The sequence below is a fragment of the Nymphaea colorata genome, chromosome 12 (genome assembly GCF_008831285.2).
Source record: "Nymphaea colorata isolate Beijing-Zhang1983 chromosome 12, ASM883128v2, whole genome shotgun sequence".
Lineage (NCBI taxonomy): Eukaryota > Viridiplantae > Streptophyta > Magnoliopsida > Nymphaeales > Nymphaeaceae > Nymphaea > Nymphaea colorata.
In genome coordinates, this window is record NC_045149.1 from 10,501,040 (window position 1) to 10,521,872 (window position 20,833).

The window sequence follows — 20,833 nt, forward strand, 5'->3', positions numbered from 1 at the left end:
ATGCCTCACATTAAGAAATTAACAGAACAGATGCCCATAATCTAGAATGTAAACGAAGTGGAAAAGAGTACCAAGTTCTTGTTCGCCATAGCTATACAAATCATACAACTGCAAGGCACGTAAAAGTTGAGTGTCTTGCCTAATTACTTCAGTGAAAATCTGGACACTCTTGCACTAGTGCCTTAACCTGAACAAGCTTTTTGTATTCTATACCTTTTCAGTCAAATCGAGTGCACCACTAATAATTGTTGCCTCATCATGTGTTAGTTCCCCACCTTTACCAACCTGTGGCATTGCAACAAACAGAGAAGTAATAGATAGATTAACTAATGCAGACGTGGAGAAAAATATCACTGTTTACACCACAGGAGGTTTAGCAGAGAAAGAGTTCTTAAATAAAGAATGAATACCTTTTTGCTATGGATAGAAACAAGAGCTTTCAGTTGTGCACGCCTGAAAAGTGCAGACTCATTATGTCCAAGCAGAAAGTCCAGGATCTACAAAAACAGAGAATCACTATGCAAACTAGAGAATCTGTTGTACCATGCAGCTGCAGGCCTCCCGAAGTATTTCTCATCTTGACAAACCCAGATATCGTTTCCACGTGGCTTTCCTTTTTAAAGTTAAAACTTTCTTCAGAAGCACCGAAGTTCAAAATAATCACAAAACATGTCCATGATTGTTTAAGAATGCTTTTCAAAATAACAAATGTAAGGATAGGCTTTCCTTCACCAAGAAAAATAGTGTATGTTCAGGAAATCAAAACTGAATTTATCTTTTACAGAACAAAACGATTTTTCTGCATGGGGTCACCTTCCCGATTGGATAAGCTATTGGATAGCAAATTATCATGAGAATATGGACAAGCCCTACCAAAATTGGCACCCACAGCAAGTCCATATCTTGAACAGATGGCCTCTGGAATGATCTGCAAAAGTTTAATGTTGAAATCAGAAATTCACTCATCAACTAAGAGTAGCCTCTACTAATAGTAACATAGGAAGAATCTAAGAACTTAAAACCGCTTTTTAATAAGAAAGCAACCAATGACTTATATGCATGGAGGTGGGCCTTCTCCTTCTGGCTCTAGTTTCCTCCACTCGTAGGGCTTGGCAGCTGTATCTAAAGCCCAGACATTACCCAAAGGACGCTCTCACACTTTCCTAATGAATTTAAAAAAAGAAAATCAGCAAAAGAATTAGCATCGACTCTGTAAACATTTCCAGCATATTTCAGAAAGCAACACCAAAAATATTTAACATGTACAAAGAAAATTATAAGAAGAGATACCATCATTTCCACCAATAGCCAACAGGAACCGTTGTCCAACTAGAGCCATCACATGGCCATATGAGGACCTGGGCCAGCACCTTGTACAACCACCCTAGAACACAAGTACAACCATTTTCATGAGCAAAGGCCTACATCCCAATGAGAATATACGCAGAAAATAAGGAATTACTGAAATTCAACGATCACCTGTGCCATCTAGGTCGTTGCTACGTCAGGTCAAGAACATGTAGATCCTCCGCAGACAAGCCAGTTGGAAAAGAAATAAAATAATAAATAAATAAATAGGTAAGGTGAGAAACAGCGGACACCACAAATAAGAAAGAGGCCAAAACGAGGAGTTCTGCTTTCCTCATTCAACAATGGGACAAAATGAAAAATCTAACGAAAGAGAATTAACAGAACAAAATGCTATTAACCAAGAATAAGAAAAGATTTGTGCGAAGAAGAGAAGAAGCATGACATTTTTAAAAGGCACGATTCTTACAATTCCAAGTAACTAAATAGCATGTACCACAGTTCTCTGGTCATAAAAAGGACAGTCCTTACACTCACAAGAACAAAACTTTTCTAGCACTCCAGAGACAAACCGTGGCATATTTTTAAAATGTAGGCTTCCATGTTACCAAACACTAACCGAGTTGGATAATGAACAAAATAGCTTTGCACATTTTTAGAATGTAGGCTTCCATGTCAGCAAACACATGATTGTATCATAACCAAGTTAGATGTGAGATGCGAAGTTCTTGTCAAAGATATTCAGTCAACCAACCTACAAACTTAAGCAATGTACGATATGCAATTCAAAGACTCTATCAGAATGTGACACACGAACCCATGAACTTGATGAGATTAGATTTACCAAAAGAATCAAGTTCTCTCGGGCTGACATTTTCAGGCCTATTTCGCCCGCATGACGCCGAGGGATAGTCGGTCTGCGACACAAGTGAATGCATTGAAAAATGAAAACCAAGCAACTAAGACAACAAAACACCTAAACAACCCAGCTGGAAACCATTAAAACAGAAAATAAGCAAGATTGAACTACTATAAAATCAAACCAGCAATTGCCCAACTCAACAAACTAAACGATCAAACTAAATCAAAATAAGATCCTACTGAAAACAAATCAAGGCAATGACCTTAACCTATCCTGGACATGTGCAATAGCTAACTAAAGGATCTATTCAACTAACCTGACACTAACGTGACACAAGAAGAACTAACGTGACACAAGAAGAAAGAATCCGAACCTGGGTCTAAAACCATGAAGGACCCGAGGACATAAAACCCAAAACTCATGCAACTTCAACGAATAGAACCTTTCAAAAATGTCACAGTTCAAAATCGAGAACAAAATTGACTGGTCCTTTTGAAAAGAGATAAGAGGTTTTCTATGACAGGCTCAATCCTAAGACTGGGTTATGTTGAAGACACTCGGTTAAGATGGAATAATGGTCCAGCCTTAATAATTTATCCCAAATGATATTTGAGACAAAGAAAATGAAATTCGTCACACTCTACAGGAGTTGACTAGGTTTGAGGAGTTTCATCTATCCCATGAATGGACTAATGGTTTGGTAATGGAATGGCCAACATCCTCGCACCTTTTGCTAAATAAATCAAGAATTCAAGCAAAAAAATAAAACAGTTTATAAGAACATAAACACGTCCTAAAACGAAGAAGTGAACCTATATTTACTAAGTTGAACCCTTACCGACTATAAGATATAAAATTTCACTCAAAAAAAAACAAAAAACAACAAAGCAAACCTTTCCACCAATGTCGTGTGAGGTTAATGACTAAAGATCCAAAATTCTATAAAAAATGAAGACTGGTGAAAATTCTGTGGACAACACCTGTTCCATCTAGGTCTTTGCTGTGTCAGGTCAAGAACATGTAGATCCTCCGCAGACAAGCCAGTTGGAAAAGAAATAAAATAATAAATAAACAAATAGGTAAGGTGAGAAACAGCGAACACCACAACTAAGAAAGAGGCCAAAACGAGGAGTTGTTGATTTCATCGGATATTGTAGATGCATGTGTGATTTGAGACTGACCTGTTTATACTTCTAGGTTACTTTTCTTTTTGTAAACCTTCTTAGTTTAAAACCTATATTTGTTGCTTATTGGTCTTTTTCTAATGAAAATTAAAGTGTGTCATTGACAAGAAAAAGAATTGTTTTGCTTGGCAAACTTAGTTACTTTAAGAGGATTGAGATGACAAGTTAATAGTGGTTTTACCAAATGTTTTAATTGGATTTAAAATGTTGAGAAAGGTTTAAAGCTGCTTCATGGAAACTTTTTCCATTTACAGACGCATTCAACACAATTTGATTTAGAATGTAATCACAATCATTCAGCACTTAGCAAAATCAATCTGACCATCTCTCAAGTCATTTTCAATTGCAACTGCAATTACTTGATCCTCATACTTTCTACTGTCTATCATTAAGATGGACGGTTGAGATTGCAGATCTAGTTGAACATGGGAAATTTTTTTCCTAAGCTGATTGACAATGTACTTTTCAATATATATATATATATATATATATATATATATATACACATTCAAAACCATTATTCAAACCAAGGCCATTCATTTAGGACGAACCGGCCTCCGTTGTTTGCTTCGGACAATTCATTTTCAAAATATACCATACATAATAAAAGCAGTTGTTGTTGACAATGTTGTAAAAGGTGGAAAAGCGAGGCGAGGCGTTGAGCCTCTCATGAGGCGAGGCGTTAATTGAAGCGTAAGCTTCACAGACAAATTTGTGAATTATATAATATTTATAAAAAATAATTGAGGCAGGGATATAATGAACTGATCGTCCAAATGGAGGGTTACATTGAACTGATAGTCCAAATGAAGGGTTACGAGAAGTTTTTAACAATATGAACTCAACTGCCCCATCTACAGGTCATTCAAATGGGCACACCGTTCAATTTCAAAATAGTTGTAAACTTAAGCACAAGGCAGTGTGCCGACGTGAATAGGTGAATAAAACTCCACGCCAATCATCCAAATAACTGAATAAACTAAGTAAAAAAATTACAGAATTTTCTGAATGCTTAGTCCTAAACGAACCCAATCAACAATTACTCTCTATCGTGGCCATAAAATGTGCGGCAACTGATGACAGCATTGGGCGCAAAATGCATCATGAAAACCAAGAGTATACAAACAGGACCTCACCAATCATAGTCACTCTTTTCGTCCTCCACCTCCAGAAGATCACTTCCATCCCCTAATAAATTTATAAAAAGCACCGTGAAACATGAAAGCGCCGTTGGAAAGAAAATTGGCTCCCAAATTAAAACTGATCATGAGCTTGCTGCAGCCATTTGCTGGTCTACGTATGAAGCAGCCAAGACCTTCCTTCAAGACTTTAATCAGAACAACAGAAGGGGCCAAGGCATACCTCATACGTGGCTGTCAATATCTATAAATAATTTACACTAACAGGATGGGGCCAAGGCATACCAGACTTTCAATATCACTAAACTATTGTATTATATGCTGACAGGAAGAAGGAAGACATTTAAACTCTCATGAGAGAGTGCCTTGCAGCAGACGTGCCCTTTCACCTTCTCAGCCGTAGAGAAGAAAGCTCCTTTTTGAAGAAAAGTGTGGGGACGGGTGATTTAGGATTGATATTTGTGAAAAAGACAATTAGGAATAAAAAGAGAGTTTAATTAGGGTTACGTTAAAAGCCACTAAATAGAGTAACTTTTGTAACTTACTTGTGAGACTAAGGATTTTTAATTTTTAATTTTTTATATTAAAAGCCACTAAATGAATTTGTCCTTGAGGCGTGCGCCTCAAGGAGAAGCTTGCCAATGTGAAAGGCGTACGCCTCACACACATGAGGCGCACGCCTCAGGGAGACGTGCACCTCAAACCACTGCCTCAAGGCGTTTTCCCTTAAAAATGTCTTGACTCGTACTTTTTTTATTCTCACAACATTGGTTGCTGATACTTCGTTTTCGCTCCCTTCTTTTATAACCCGAGTTAATATATAATATAATATATATATATATATATATATATATATATATATTCTACTCTTCTTTTCCAAATGCAGTTGAAAGGATTTCAAGCTTGTGTTGATATCCATCTGTGATGCATTAACTTCTCAATGCATTAAGACCATGTGGCACGTCACTGTCACAAGAATAGTTGTATTATCAGGTTATTAATCCAAGAGAGTCATGTTCATCTGAAGGAGTATAGCATAGCTGGTCACAAGCAAACATGTAAAAGGTAGGTTGGTTGCTCGATTCTCATTATTGTTATTTTTTTGGATCTTAAACAAGAAGATTGCAACATTCTAATTGATTTGTGTATTGTAATTTATAAAAATGGGGGTATTTGGTTTTTTTTTTGGCATTATGTGGTTAACTTCTTCCTCACCCAAAAGAACCTGACCATCTCTCAAGTCATTTTCTATTGCAACTGCAATCTCAACCGTCCAATTTAATGATAGACAGTAGAAAGTATGAGGATCAAGTAATTGCAGTTGCAATAGAAAATGACTTGAGAGATGGTCAGGTTCATTTTGCTAAATGCTGAATGATTGTGATCACATTCTTAATCAAACTGTGTTAAATGCGTCTGCAAATGGAGAAAGTGCCCATGAAGCAGCATTAAACCTTTCTCAACATTTTAAAGCCAATTAAAAGATTTGGTAAAACTACTCTTAACCTCTCATCTCAATCCTCTTAAAGTAACTAAGTTTGCCAAGCAAAACAATTCTTTTTCTTGTCAATGACACGCTTTAATTTTCATTAGAAAAAGACTAATAAGCAACAAATATAGGTTTTAAACTAAGAAGGTTTACAAAAAGAAAAGTAACGTAGTAATATGAACGGCTCAGTCTCAATTCACACATGCATCTACAATATCCGACCAAATCAACAACTCTTCTAACTGGAGAGTACCAGAACCAAATGGTAAGAGGTTTGAGGTTTGAATCCAGTGATCAATCTTATGTTCCGGGGCATTATTTCTTTAAACTGCAAATGGTGGCAACTACAATATTTCAATTGAAAGATGAATGGTAGATTCACTACGTCTACAAGCTACGACATTGAAGGTGTAGGACATAACTTTGAGGGTTTTAGGTGGATGACTGTTTCCTCCAAGTAAACATTAGAAAAGAAAAACAACTCTTTTGGATGCAACTAAGACACCAACTTGATAGGGGAAATTGTCAAATACTACATGACTCATGTTTTATATATATATATATATATATATATATATATATATATATATATATATATATATATATATATATATATATATATTGGACTAGTTAAGATCCGGATCTACTCTTCTTTTCCAAATGCAGTTGAAAGGATTTCAGGCTGGAGCTGATATCCAACTGTGATGCATTAACATCTCAATGCATTAGGGCCCACTTAGTAAACGTGGCACGTCACTGTTACGAGAATAGTTGTACTAAACTTATCAGTATATTAATCCATGCAAGAGAGTCATGTTGATCTCAAGGAGTATAGCATAGCTAGTCACAAGCAAACATGTAAAAGGCAGGTTGCTTGTTCGATTTTCATGATTGTTATTTTTTTTTATCTTAAACAAGAAGATTGCAACATTCTAGTTGATTGGTGTATTATAATTTAGAAAAATGAGGGTATTTGGGTTTTTTTCGGGCATTATGTGGTTAACTTCTTCCTCACCCATCAGAAATTTGCATGTCAACTTTTACTTTAAAAAAAAGTGAAAAATTTTAATTTTTAGTAACTATATATATATATATATATATGTATATATATATATATATATATATATATATGTTTTTAAGAAAATAATTTTTTTATATTGTTGACGAATTCAAATTGGGCCCTGCTGGTTCGGTTGTATTATTAAACAAAACCTCGAACCCAAAAAAATTGTAATTAAAAAGTAAGTTCATTCAAGATTATGGCCGCACCCATCCCCATGTCTATGGGACCCAGCAAGATGACGTGGAGTGATGCTAGTAGCTGACAGTCCAAACGACGTCATTAGAAGCTGAAGATTTCTCGCCCTTCAGCTAGTGGCCATACCGTTTGGTCTTCGATCTTTGTTACAGTTGACAAGATTGAAGACGCGTGATACGTTAACGCCTCTCCTTAACTGCACTTGCCTTCGTGATTAGCAATATTCATTTCATCTTCTCTATAAATGGCTGCTTCCCTTCCCTTCCCTTCCCTTTCTCAATAGAAGATCACCAGAGGAAGAACTCAAGCAAACATGCCAGCATTTTCACTTCCATCATTCCCTCCTCTCCTCCTCCTCCTTCTTATGCTTCTCTTGCCATCACCTTCCTTCGCCATCTCCTACTGCAACGGCCCATGCACAACCCTCAATGACTGCAACGGCCAGCTCATCTGCATCTCTGGCCGCTGCACGGATGATCCCGACGTCGGAACCCACATCTGCAGCTCTGGCGCTAGTAGCCCCTCCGGCACCTTAACGTGTGCAGGGACGTCCTACCCCACACCACGTACACTTGCTCCCCTCCGGTTTCTTCCTCCACTGCTGCTCTCCTTACCCTCAACGACTTCAGCGAAGGTGGGGATGGCGGCCGCCCTTCGGAGTGCGACGAATCTTACCATGAAAACTCCGAGAGAGTGGTGGCGCTGTCGACCGGGTGATACGCCGGAGGCAGCCAGTGCGGGAAGATGATTAGCATCATGGCAAGCAATGGAAGGAAGACGACGGCGAAGGTGGTGGACGAGTGCGACTCGAGGAACGGGTGTGACACTGAGCACGCCGGGCAGCCGCCCTGCAGAAAAAATATTGATGGGTCCAGTGCTGTGTGGGCGGCCCTCTGCCTCAACCAAGATCTAGGCGTTGTGCCTGTAACTTGGTCCATCGCTTAACTTTAATACAATCCTACTACTTGCCAAGTTGAATAAATGTACCACCTTCGGTCTGAAAAATAAATGGCAGCTTGAGAAGGAAAGTTAAATAAATGGCTTAGCTTTAATGCAATTCTACTACTTTCAAAGTTGAATGTTATTTGATATGTACTACTATCTTTAGTTTCATGGGTGCTACTGTTATGAGGCCGCCAATACCATTTGAAAGGTACACCAAACTCCACCCAAGTCCTCAGTATACTCAACCACCTTGAAGGTAAGAAAAATGGGGGGCCTTTGAACTTTTTTCCTGGAAAGTAATTGTTAAACTTTTGCTCATACAAGAATCTTGCACATTTTATGAGTTTCTTGTCAATGGTTATTCTTGCAGTTATTTTCATATTCATAGTTTTGACTTTGAGTTTCAGGAGATACACAAGCTCCCTTCGACCACCACCAAAAAATTGTGAATCTTTGTGTTGGTTAAAAATATTTTCATAAGGTGGAAGAAATGAGATTGAGAAGCATGGTTATGTTAATTAATTTCATATAATTTACAATGCCGAGACCACAGTTTGCACAAATAAACATATGAAAAGAAGAATCATGTGTATAGCCTTCTACGCTTTAATTAGTTTTCAAAAAAATCTTTGCTACTTTTGTATTCCTGAATCAAGGGCCAGGCTGTGTTTTTAGTTAAATTTGACAATTTCCTCCAGGCAATTAATGCATGTGCATATGATAGAATCATGCATACTCTAATGCAAAGCTGAAGACAATTTCAAAAAACAGAGTCATTCTTTTCATCATTTTGCAAGCAAAAAGGAGCAAAAAAATTATGGGTGGGAGGTGGCTAGTTTTTATTATAAACTTTAGTAGTGTCAATTTTCTTTGCTGCAAAAGGAAAGCTCTGATTTGCAAGTTGAAGCATATCGGAGGAACCATCATAAGTTGAAGCACATCCTTTATTTGTATTCCTTTGTGGATGCTTTTAGGTGTGCTTCTTAAACCAACATTTGGAACCTTTTACGTTGGATATATTGCTATTATTATTTATTATTACCGTTTACCAATGCTACTACAAATCATTTGGTCTTGTCCTGGAAATTTCTTATTTTTTGACTTCTTTCTTTGCTGATCAAAATTGGGGCATTACTATTCGCTTTCAATTACCTGTTTGGGAGCATCTAATATCCTTTTTAAGTATGTTATTTAGGTATGAAGCCAATCATAAGTGGGGAAGGTGTATAGAATGATTTGAGAGGAACACTTCTGTCAGGCATGCCCATGAACCACATAGTGCGGAGCTCATTTCTGTTCTTCACTTGTTCAGTGTATGCATGCATGCATAATAGCCTGATGCAATTTAGATAATTAGAATCAGCCTATCCGGTTAATATTCAGTAAGAGTATGCTTGAATGTGTACACAAGTAAACTCCAATATACGTTTGACCTAATCTAGACTGGATAACTGAGTCTGATTTTGTTCCATTGACACAAATATCTTTCTCGAATTTTTATTAGAGAAGTTTTTCTGGAAGGTTCTTTGTAAAGTTTTGATTGTTGTGTAAAAAGTCTTTGCAATTCAGGAACTAAAGAATGTATAAATAATAACTGGAAAAAATGAAATTAAGGGGCTTTTTTGTACTAATTTTCTTTCAAAAAATATTGAAATGGATTCCTAAAAGGTTTTAAATTTTAGAGAAAGAAAGCCACACATTTATGGATATTTTCAGAAGGCCTGTTGCATGGATACTCAGGGAACCTTACCTATGTTGACATGGCTAGGGATGGGTGTGAGTACAAAGAGGCTATGACTTAAAGTTTTGCATAGAAGTCAGATTAGTACTTGCACCTGTGCTAGCAACTGCAAGTGTGGCACAGATGCATCAGCCCCCCTAGTAGGCTGTTTTAGGATCTTCTTGAATAGATCTGGTTCTTGTAATGTCCCTTCTCTCTCTTTCTTTCTCTCTCTCTTTATTTTCCACTTTTCTCTTTTGGTTGTAAATTGAGGAGGTGAAACTCATAAAAACTAATCACATAAGAAGAAACTGCCGTTGATTTTTGTGGAATATGCATCATGTGGTCTGGCTTTAAAAAATATATCCTTATCTGAATCCTAATATGTAGCATGGTCTTAGCCTCGCAAACCATGAATTATCTACCACTTAAGGTTGATAACAGTTAGAAACAGTGGCTTATTTGATGATGAACCATCTAGAGTTTGTAGCTAATGACAAGTTTGCTTTTTCAGTATAATTCACGTTTAGGCTCATGTTAACATTATTAACAAGCTTAAGATTAGTTTAAAATTTAAATTACTAATTTACTATATGGAAGATTGTTTTGTTTCTTGTATAACCTTCTTTCCTCTTTTTGAGTTTTTTGCCCTGCAATTTGGTATTAGGAAAGTCAAAGCAAAATTTCTGTTGATGGCATTTTATTCTTTATACTTGACGTGCACATCCCTTTTACATTTCTAACTTTCTACTTCTAGACATTGGATCTTTTTCCTCAGTTGTGTCGTGAAAGAAGATATCTTTTCCTAAGGCTTGATGGGTCCACTAAAATAAGCAAAAGGCAAAAGCTCGTCAACCGATTTAATGATATATCAAAGGTTTTTAATATCAATAACTGATGCTTATTCCTTCTTGAGTATTTGCATCCTTCATGGTGTGAGATATGTGCCTTTGATATTGTTGGATGAGTTTGTGTTTCTCTTAAGCAGCAAGGATGGTGGATGTGGACTTAATTTGATAGGTGGAAATCGTTTGGTTCTTTTTGATCCATATTGGAATCCTGCCAATGACAAACTGGTATGTGATTCTGATTCAACAACATTTCTTCATTTTTCCCGAAAGTTCACTGTTTTGCCATCATGGTTTTGCTTTCCTCTTCCTCAAATTCTTAGGCAGCTGCAAGGGTTTGGAGAGATGGACAGAAGAAGCGAGTGTACATATACAGCTTCCTAACAACAGGAACTATTGAGGAAAAGGTTTGTTACAATTGTAAAATATGACGAGCTTTGGTGTTTGATTAGGACTGGTTAATAGCTCATGATTTTAGCTGCATGTTTAGCAATAAAACATGACCTAGTGGTTTTTTTTATGCAGGTTGTTACGTGCAGCAAGGGAAAGGAGAGAACGCGAGAGAGAGAGAGAGAGAGAGAGAGAGAGAGAGAGAGAGAGAGAGAGAACTTTCTATTGTATTGACTAAAGCTGCCCTAATCCCATGTTAAATGAGAATTAGGGTAAAGTAACAAATTACAAATGAGGTCCATAAATAAAACCCCTATTTATAAAGAGCTGTTCCTAAACTCTTAAATATTCAAAATACCACCTAACACATATTATTCAACACTCCCCCTCAAGCTGGAGCATAGATGTTAATCATGCTCAGCTTGTCACAACATCTAGAAAATTCTGCAATAGGCAAGGCTTTGGTGAAGATATCAGCGGCTTGATATTCAGAGGCTACATGTATAGTTGAGATAAATCCCTCTTGAACCATATTGCGAATAGAGTGGCAATCTACTTCGATGTGCTTTGTCCTCTCATGAAATACTGGATTATTGGCAATATAGGTAGCCGCTTTGTTATCACAAAACATCTTCATTGGAGTAGAAGTTGGAATACCGAGACTCTCAAGTAAGGATCTAGACCATGTCATTTCAGCAGCCGTTTGAGCCATAGCATGATATTCAGACTCTGCACTTGATCTAGAAACAACATTTTGTTTCTTACTTCTCCAAGAGATGAGATTTTCTCCCACAAACACACAAAACCCTGTGGTGGACTTCCTATCATCAACTGAGCCTGCATAATCTGTGTCGCTATAAGCTTTGACATCAAGAGATATACCCTTTTTAAAGAAAAGTCCTTTGCCAAGGGAGGACTTCAAGTACTTGACAATCAACATACTTGCATCCCAATGTGATTTTCTTGGTTTTTCCATGAATTAACTTAATTTTTTCATAGCAAAACTAATGTCTGGACGAGTTACTATCACATAAAGAAGCTTACCAATCAATGATCTGTATGCATGAGAAGCTACCTCTTCCGATTCATCATCAAATAGGTGTACCCGTGGGTTCATAAGAAGAGTTGTAGGTTTAGCTCCCAACATCCTTGTGTCCTGTAACAGATCAAGAACATAGTGATAACACCACTCCTTCCTTACTACGAGCAACTTCAATGCCAAGGAAGTATCGTAGCTGGCCAAGATCTTTGGTAACAAAGTGTTGTTGTAAAAATTTCTTTGTATGAGCTACCTCCTGCTCACATTCACCTATCAACACAATATCATCAACATACACCACTAACACCACAGTACCTCTAGATCCTTTCTTGATGAATAATGAATGGTCCAGCTGAGATCTCTTGAAACCACATTTTAATACAACTTCTGAAAATTTATCAAACAAAGCACGAGGACTTTGTTTCAAGCCATATATAGCTTTCTTTAGCCTGCACACTTTACCACACTCCCCCTGACGTTCAAAACCAAGAGGCTACTGCATATACACGGTCTCATCAAGATCTCCATATAAAAAGGCATTTTTGACATCCTCAGCTATAAGGGCCAATCATAATGTACTGCAACAGAGACAATAAGACGTATGGTGCCCATCCTCGCCACAGGAGAAAAAGTCTCAAAGAAATCCACCCCATAGGTTTGGGTATAACCTTTTGCTACAAGACGAGCTTTGTAGCGCTCCACTGAGCCATCAGATAGGTACTTGATAGTAAATACTCATTTGGAGACCACAACTTCACAACCAGATGGAGGATCAACCAATTCCCATGTGCCCCTTTGCATTAGAGTCTCCATTTCATCATGCATAGCCTGCCACCACTTAGGATCAAGTAACACAAGTTGGTGGCTGGAGGGAATAGAATGTACTAACAATGCTGACATAAATTTCTGTAGACGCCCACCAATACCAGTAGTAGAAACAAACTGAGATATAGGATGAAGAGTACATTGTCTTTTGCCTTTGCGTAAAGCAATGGGTAAGTCCAAAGACATGTCAGGAGCATCCTGGGCAGGGATAGTAACATCAGAAATACTCACATCCTGAGAAGCGACTGGTGGACAATCCTGAGCAGGAGTGTGTCGGCGGGTGTAGACCAGTGGAGGATCATGGAATTTGCTGGCACTTGGAAATGAATCACAAGGAACAGACTGCAGGGGAACCGGTGGGATAGGTAAAGGCATAGACGACGACCTGTCGGATACTAATGGAGTAGAGTGAACATAAAGATTTGACTCAAAGAATGTAACATCCGCACTGATGTACTGCTTATGAGTGTGAGAGTCAAAATAGATATAACCCTTTTGGTGTTTTGGATAACCAATGAAAATGCATTTAATTGATTGTGCACCAAGTTTGTCTTTATTAGGACCAAGGATGTGAACAAAGCAAGTGCACCCAAAGTCTTTGGGTGGAAGGGAAAACAGGGGTCTATCTGGATAGAGAACTTGAATGGGAATTTGATTGCCAATAGACGAGGATGGAAGATGGTTAATTAGGTAACATGCAGTGAGTATAGCATCACCCCAAAATTGCGTCGGAACACAACTATGTATCATGAGAGTGTGAGCCATGTCAAGTAGTTGACGATGTTTACGTTCGGCAACACCATTTTGTTGAGAAGTGTGGGGGCAAGTGAATTGAGGACATATTCCATATTTAGTGTAAAACTGTAGCAGGGTATTGGATTTGAACTCACAAGCATTATCAGTGCGAATGTTTTTGACAATGGAATCAAACTGAGTCTTTATTTCAATAATGAAATTTTGAAGAATACAAATAACTTTAGACCTCTCTTTTAACAAGAACACCCAACTAAGACGAGAAAAATCATCAACAATAACAAGGTAATACCTAAATTTGGCTCGGCTTACAACCTGGCTAGGCCCCCAAACATCAACATGAATAAGATCAAAAACTGCATGACTCGACGGACTACTGCTGGAAGGAAAACTACTTCTAGTGTGTTTTCCCAAGTGGCAGGCCTCACACTGGAATAACTCAAACACAGAAATATTAGGGAGAACACCACGAAGCCTGGATAATGAAGGATGGCCTAGTCGGAGATGCCACTGATATGGAGTTGGCTTAGATAGAGCCATAGATGCCACGCCCTCCACTGGTTCCGACAGTAAGTAAACTCTCTTGTGCTCATGGCTGCCACCAATCGTCTTCCCATTTTGCAAGTCCTAAAAAACACAAGAACCAGGATCAAATATGGCTCTACAACACAAATCTTTCGTCAATTGAGTAACAGATAGAAGGTTACCAGGAAACTCTGGAGCATATAAAACATGGAAAAGAAGGATAGAACCAGGAAGTTTAACATCCCCAATTCCCATAATAGGAGAAAGCTTTCCGTTGGCAAGCCTAACATGTTGAGGCTGTGGAAAACGATGCAATGAAGTAAATACATGAGGCTGACTGCAAAAGTGTTTCGAAGCCCCAGAATCAATAATCCACATGGTACCTGGTTCATGAGAAGAAGTACTAGCAACAGAATCCACCATTACCGAGGAGGCAGCTGTAGACCTCGTGGCAGGAGGAGGTCGTTGAGCCATAAGCTGATCATACTTTGCCTTACTCATAGTCACTGTGGAGTTCTCAGAATTCATCGAGGAAGGAGTCTCTCCCAGTGGTGTAGCAACTGGGGCAGACCCTACAGGAATATGAGAAGAGAAGGTCCCTTTGCCCCCTGAAGTACTAGATCCCCTGCCATGGGAAGTAGAAGCCGGTCTATCATGTTTGTCCCAACATCTATCTTCCAAATGTCCCAATTTTCCACAGAATGTACATTGAAATCTTCCTCTGCCCCCTACACCACAACCTGAGCCTCTTCCCCTAGTGGCTTGCCCATGCCCTCCAGACACAGCTAAGGCTGCAGAAAGAGACTCACTCTGGGACTGAGAGAGAGATACAGCCAATCTACTGAGTCTATTATATGTCTCAGCAAGATCTGAAATTTTTGCTCCAGTAAGCATCTGAACTTTTGCGACCTCATACTTAGGGGACAAACCAGCCAAGAACTTAGCCACCATAGTCTGCTCAAAATGCATCTTGTAACATGCCTGACATGGAGGTCGAAGAGCCTTCAATCATTCATACGCAGCTTTAACTGAAGCAAAGTATTGAGATAGTTCCAATTCACCTTGCTGCAGTTTAAGTAACTCTTCCTCAACTTGTAAAATTTTTGAGACATTCTTGTCATGAGAATAAGTTTGTCTCAAGAACATCCACATATGTTTGGCAATCGTATAGTAGGCAAGAGTAGGAGCTATATCCGTCTGCACACTGTTCATGATCCAAGACATAACAATACTATTATCTTCTTTCCATGTGGCATATTTCCCAGTTTTAACACTTGGTTCATCTTCATCAATGATATGGTCTTTCTGATGTCCTACTATAGACATCATAAACATTCGTGACCAGATTTCATAGTTGTGACCATCTAATTTCACATAGAACCATAGAAGAAAGGATTCTCAACCACCTTGTATTCAGTATGAGACTTGATCTTAGAATTGTCTCCCATAAGAGACGGCTGTCCAGGCTCCATCACAACTCCCACAAAAAGAGAACAGCACTAATATATATATACCGCAGAAAGGGATGATAAAGTATGCAAATGATAAATGAATTTTAATCCGCGGCTGACTGAAACTTAGACCAGATCGCACCTAGGGCAGATCCATGGCTGACTGAAACTTAGAGCAGGTCGACTATTGCAACATCCAACATTAGGGCAGATCCACGATAAAGAAAGAATTCATATTCATGGCGGCAATATCCAACAAAAAGAAGGACAGATATCACCTAGGGCAGATCCACGGCTGACTGAAATTTAGAGCAAATCGATGGCAGCAACATCCAACAAGAGGAAGGACATATCCACGGCTGACAGAACCCTAGGGCAGATCCACGGCTGAAACAAAAAGATTGTAATATCCATGGCTGCAGCGACTTCCATTCACCAAGTAGTGACCACCGACCACAAAGGAAACTTCTGCCACGTGAGGGAGACACCTGCAACGTCCATCCACGTCCACTTCAACACACTTCAAAAGGGCATCGATCTAGGGTTTTTAATCTTTTGCTTAAGAAAACCCTAGATCGAGCCTAATATGCACGTTCAGCTTGTCATGCTCTCAGAACTATCCACGAGAATAGAATAAGAGGAAGAGAAAGAGACAGAAGATGAGCACAATGAGAGAGGTTTCAGTCCCAAGAAACCTAGCTCTGATACCATGTTACGTGCAGCCAAGGGAAAGGAGAGAAGAGAACGAGAGAGAGAGAGAGAGAACTTTCTATCGTATTGACTAAAGCTGCCCTAATCTCATGTTAAATGAGAATTAGGGTAAAGTAACAAATTATAAAAGAGGTCCATAAATAAATCCCTTATTTATAAAGAGCTGTTCCTAAACTCTTAAATATTCAAAATACCAACTAGCACATATTATTCAACACCGGTCTATCAACGTCAAATTTCAAAAGAAGGCCTTCAGAAAGTAATTCAACAAGAGCAATTGGAAAACCTTGGACTGCAGGTATTTCATGTCATTGAGTTGTATAAAACCTTAATTGTGTGAATAATTTTTTAATTTCGTTCTTGATATTGGAGGTGAGATATTGTAGGCAAATCTTCTTTCTACAGAAAACTTGAGGGATCTTTTCACTCTGCATGCTAACATAAGGTAATGTACTCCTAGTTTCTAATGTTCATGGAAAAAGCATGTCCTTTGGAAAGCCTATAAACAGTTTAAAGAATTTAATCCTTCATAAATAAATACTTTTAATACTAAGCCATTGAATTTATCTGTGGTCTACTCAGAGAGTCGGGGATGGGGTATGAATGAACAATATTGTCTAAAATACTGCCTTTAGCACCAGGAATAAGGCTCACGATGAAACATAAATTTCACACCTATCATGGAGGTTATGGCAAGAAAGATGGTTAAGAAAGTCAATATCTTTTGAAAAGCTGGGTGTCAAAGGGGGACTTAGGTTTTCTCAGAAAGTAGGGCACAAAGAGATTGGGCAATGCAGGGTCTTGAGGGGGACGTAGGTTTTTTTCGGAAGTAGGGAACAAAGAAACATTGGGCTTGCATATAATCTTCTTGTACATCTGGTGCTCAAATTGCTCATGTTTACATGCTTATGGTGTGTTTCATGTAAGGAAGTTTTTAGTTGTAGGTATAGGATCAGAAGTGCAATGAAGCTTAATCCTCTAAATCTAATCTAACTTCACAAACGAAATGAATAATGAGTGAAGGAAATAGTGCATGGTTATGAATGAATGTTGCAACAGAAATGGGAAAAAACAAATATTAAGTAATTCTTGCTGTCATGGCTGAAAGAAGAAGAAACAGAAAAAACAAGAAGAAAGAAATAAAGGAAGGGAAAGGAAAGGAGAATCTGGAAGTGGATGAGAAAGGGTAAGAGAGAGAGCACTTGAAATAAGTTGAAGAGGTCGTTGGGCTTGGTGGATGGCCGGGCAAGAGTGCTAAGGGTGAAACCTATGCTAGGGCTGTTAGGGGCATGTCAAAGTGGAGGGAAAGTATGTGTGGAGAAGGTGAAAATACTATGGTAGTAGGTCTAATCTTCTTTGTAACATTGTGAGATTCAATTTAGAATGGTTTATAATTGTGAATACAGCAATGTGTGAAGGGGCACCCAAAAAATCATGCTGAACCTAATTTTTGCACATAAATCTATACAGTTAAAAGCGCAAGGCATACTTAGGTGGAAGATCCCATGAAGAGGCTTAGGCGGGGACTAGGTGGCACCTAGTTAAGGCCTAGGCAGTTCCACTTAATAGAGAAAGTGGGGAAACATGGGGAGGGCAAAAGAGAAAAAGAGTAAGGAGGTTCTGAAGAGAGGATAGAAAAACTTTTAGGGTTCAAAACAAGAAAGAAAAACTTTTGTTTGGACTGACTCAGGCTAGCATTTAGCCTTTTAGGTATTGTCTGGTGCCTTGGCAGGTGTGAGACTGGGCTCCGTAGTACCTAGCCTGGCTTTCAGTCACCCAACCCATATTGGGTGCTTTATGGCTACCCAGTCTTCCCTCTGTTCATCTAAGAAAAGGTTTGTCTTAGCTCTTAATATACTAGGTTAGGTCATGGGCCTTCTGAGGAGCTATCAGGAGAAAAACATAATTTTGTGTCAGAAAAACCCGACACATTTTGTCTCGCTCCTCCTGCTACCCTCTTTTCTCTCCGAAGAGTCTAGCCTCAAGTACAATTGCACTCACCAGCCAGGGACTTGAGGTGTGTTAACACAAATATTACATAGTGGGAGTTAAAATATCTTCAAATGCTAAAATTATTTGAAACTGGTACTTTTGATGGTCTAATTAGTGATTCAGTTTGGGATCCAATATGTTCAATTGGAAAAAAAGGTCCAAAGCACACTAATTATACAGGGTTCTGGCCAGCCTATCTATGGGTTATGGGGTCCTGGCAGATGCTACAGGCTCATGAATGGGCCAGCCTGCCCATAGCCAGGTGTACATGGGAGCCTAGACACACTTTAGCTATGTGGGAAAGGAGCAAAAGAAAGAAAATTGGTCGTATCTGACCCCTATTGTGAAAAGCACAAAATAGTACATAATTCCCACCAATCGTGAATTAGTAGTTGGTTAACTTTTTTGAGGTCATATCTATGTAAATCAAAGGCTCAAGAGTATACCAATGGAGATGTGGCGGTGTATATATGTTGGTATAAAAGGGAGGCAGTAAAACTGTTAAACTAGGGCTGATTTTAGCTGAATCTATGTTGCCAGATGAAATATCATATCTTATGTTTCTCTTTCTACAAGTTCGAAATTCATGAAAATATGAACTGTGCACGCTGCAATACCAACTATATGCAAGTCGAAGATGGCATGAAAAGTCTGAAGGAGTATATATTTGAAAGAAGGGTGGCAGAAGATGAATGTCACACTGATCAGCAGGATGTTGATATTGGTGGATTTGCAAAGATTGCTGGATGCCTTGAAAAGTTGAAAAATTCAGAGAAGCAAGTGGGTCATATTTGATAGTTTTTTTTTTTAATTAAATTTTCTTGCTCCTACGATAGTTGTTCTAATTCTGTTTCTTGTTGTAATCCTTTCTTTCCAGCTGGGAAGACCTCTTGAGGAGGACTTAGCAAGCTGGGGGCATCATTCCTCTTCAACTACTGTTCCTGACGTGATTCTTCAAGCTTCAGCTGGTGAAGAGGTAACCTTTGGGTTTCATTCTTTTTCTAGTTTTGCCTTTTTTTTATTTTTTTCCTTGCTTTGCTTGCCAGCTTTTATAGGAATCATTCTTATCTAAATTAAAGACAATCAATTCTTGTCAACCTAGTGCTGCAGGCAGTGTTTTCATTTAATGCAGACAAAAAGTGGACTCCATAAGCTATTCTTTATCTCGCTGTCCACTTGTTGCGTTCTTTCTGACATTCTACCATAGTTGTACTTGTCATTATTGACAATTTCCTGAAAAGCTTGACTATCTTAACATTCTTGTTTGATTTAAATCAATTCTTGCTGTCATGCATACTTCAATTGAAGAACAAGATCAGTTGTTTCATGCTGACATTAAATTAAGAACGTCTATGCATTGAACACAGGATTGTTGTTGTCTAAGGGCAAAATTAGTTCACATGGTTGTTGGAAAGAATCTGAAGATGCTTTTGGTAGATGGTCAAGCCCGTTATGTTATTTGATGCCTTCTACATTACTTCAACCACTCGATACCTAAGGGCAAACACTTGCTGTTATCTGTTTGTCTTTTGAACTGTGAACCGAGCTGCTAAAACAGGGACCAAGGTAAAGAAAACATACGTTCTTTCTTTTCATTGGACTGGACATCTATCTTTTTCAAATGCCTACACAATTCAGGTATGGGAAAAAGTTGAAGGAGTTGAACAAGCAAGAGAAGTTGAAGAGGGATAGGTGCATAAAATTTTCAATTTTCTCTCTCTCTCTCATTCTCTGGGATGGGATTCTAAATAGAGCTCGCTGCTCCTCCTTGTCCCTTTTTAAAGGTGGGACAAATGTCCCACCTTCTTTCCCATTTTCTTTGTAACCTAATTCCTTGACTGTTTTGGGAATCTAGATTCTTAGTTTGTTTAGGAAACTTAGTTCCCTAATTGTTTTTAGGAACATACATTCCTAATTTCAATTGTGGCACCTCCTCTTTCCTTTTTCTGTAGTAAGTCCTTTTTGGCAAAAACAATTTACTAGAACATGTTTTCATCAAATAAACTATTCTTCAAGTCTTATTATCTGACCAATTTCAATTTAAATCAACTAGCATGGATGAATTCGTAAACTGCTATAGAGAATTACGAGAGGTTTAACACATGCCAAGGGGGACAATATTGTGTAGATACTCCTTCTAATACTAGTGGCACAAGATGATGTACCTTGCCATTGACGCAACAAAAAGGAAGGAAATCATGTGAAGTTGATGTATCTTGTATTTTCCAGTCATAAGTCTTAATGTTTTCTGCAATGCTGATTTGTGAACTATTTGGAAAATGAAACATGAAGCACTATTCTTCTACTCTTGGTAACTCCTAATTTCGTGAAAAATATGGTTGGTACTATCTAGTTCAGTGGCATGTTTAGGTTTCAGCTGTGGTTTCTCTGCCT

At 38.4% G+C, this 20,833-nt stretch overlaps 1 pseudogene; it reads left to right on the top strand.

Annotated features, from left to right (window-relative positions):
• Positions 1-7,553: 7,553 nt before the first annotated feature.
• Positions 7,554-8,185, top strand: LOC116265249 (kiwellin-like; annotated as a pseudogene).
• The last annotated feature ends 12,648 nt before the right edge of the window (positions 8,186-20,833 follow it).